The sequence below is a fragment of the Nematolebias whitei genome, chromosome 22 (assembly GCF_014905685.2).
Source record: "Nematolebias whitei isolate Nwh7 chromosome 22, NemWhi1, whole genome shotgun sequence".
In the NCBI taxonomy this organism is placed as follows: domain Eukaryota; kingdom Metazoa; phylum Chordata; class Actinopteri; order Cyprinodontiformes; family Rivulidae; genus Nematolebias; species Nematolebias whitei.
The window spans coordinates 2,558,183-2,560,066 of record NC_056519.1 but is presented as its reverse complement, the minus strand read 5'-3'; positions in this window follow the sequence as shown (position 1 = coordinate 2,560,066).

Genomic DNA, 1,884 nt, shown 5'->3' with positions numbered 1-1,884 from the left:
TAAATATGCACAAATGAGAACAAAAATTAAGAAATTAGCTAAAAAAAAAAAGCTGAAATTAGCAAAAACAATAGCTGAAAAGCCAGAAAGAAGCTTAAACTACCAGAAGGAAGTGGAAGGAGCTGAAATGAGCTAAAAAATGAGTAAATAGCTGAAAAAGCTCAATTTTGCACAAAACAGCTAAAAAAAATAGCTGAAACTAGCAAAACAAGCTGAAATGAGCATAACAAGCTGAAATCAGCAAAAATATGTCGATTAGGCTGAAAGTAGCAGAAATTACCACAAAAATTTTAAACTTATCTGAAATTAGCTAAAAAAATGTAGCTGAAAAGGTAGAACAACCTTAAATTAGCAGAAGAAAGCAGAAAGAATACGTGTTTGCTGAAAGAAGCAGAAATAAGCACAAAAAATGGAAATCATCTAAAAAAAAAAAAAGCTTAAATGAGCAAAAAACAGCCGAAAAGTAGCTAAAAGACAGGAAGAAGCTTAAATCTCAAGGAAATGGAGAGAGCAAATTTTTGATGAATTAGGCTGAAAAAAGTTGAAACGAGTGCAAAAAATGTGGAATTAGCTGAAAAAGCTTAAATTAGCATGAATGTTGCTAAATAGTAGCTTAAATAGTAGAAAAGCTGAAACTTGCTGAAATAAACTGAAATAATCTGAAACACAACTCAGCATTGTTATAAATGAAACATGACTAAGCGTTTTTGTTATTGAAGTGTGACTCAGCATTATTACTGAAGGGTTGTTATCATTGACAGATGGTTCGTTGTGTATCTGTTCCTACCAAACCAGCCGGTCGAAGCAGATGGTCCTCTTGTCCTGATCCTGGTTCTGCTAAAGGTTTCTTCCTCATGAGGGAGTTTTTTCTTTCCACTGTCGCCTTCATGCTTGTTCAAGATGAGAGTTCAGTGATGGAGTTCAACTCAAAGCTGCTCCTCAGATAAATAATGTTCAACTATTATTTTATAGATGAATGTTTCTGTTCAGTCCCTGAGACGACTTCTGTTGTGACTTGGAGCTAAAGAAATAAATGAACTGAATTGATTCAGTGTTGTTCTTGAAGCATGACTCAGCATTATTATTGAAGTCTGAGTAATCAGGTGGACTTTCAAAACAAATAGTTCACTTTTTCACATGAACAAAATGTGAAATAATAATTCACAGCAAGAGGTTCCTACCTGGTTCTGTTGACCTGGTTCTGTGGACCTGGTTCTGTGGACCTGATTCTGTGGACCTGATTCTGTGGACCTGGTTCTGTTGACCTGGTTCTGTGGACCTGGTTCTGTGGACCTGGTTCTGTGGACCTGGTTCTGTTGACCTGGTTCTGTGGACCTTTTTCTGGAGGATGATGTTGGTCCAGGTGAGTCCAGTCCACCTTCATTCCCTCAGGTGTCCTCATCAAACGATCTCCATGGAAACAAACTCTGCTTCCTCCAATCTGTTCTTTAGAGTCTCTTCATTTCACCAGTTTGGACTAAAACTGCTTTGGTTCTGCTGGGTCAGAACTTTGGGCTTCTTTCTCCTGTTCTCATCAAAGATGAGCCTGTTGTTGTTAGGTTGTTGTTGTTAGCTTGTTGTTATTAACTTGTTGTTATTAGCTTGTTTGCTTAGCTTGTTGTTGTTAGCTTGTTGACGTTAGCTTAGCTTGTTGTTGTTAGCTTGTTGCATTGTTAGCTTGTTGTTGTTAGCTTAGCTTGTTGTTGTTAGCTTGTTGTTGTTAGCTTGTTGTTGTTAGCTTGTTGATGTTAGCTGAGCTTGCTGTTGGTAGTTTGTTGTTGTAAGCTTGTTGTTGTTAGCTTAGCTTGTTGTTGTTGGTAGCTTGTTGATGTTAGCATAGCTTGTTGTTGTTAGCTTGTTGCATTGTTAGCTTGTTGTTGTTAG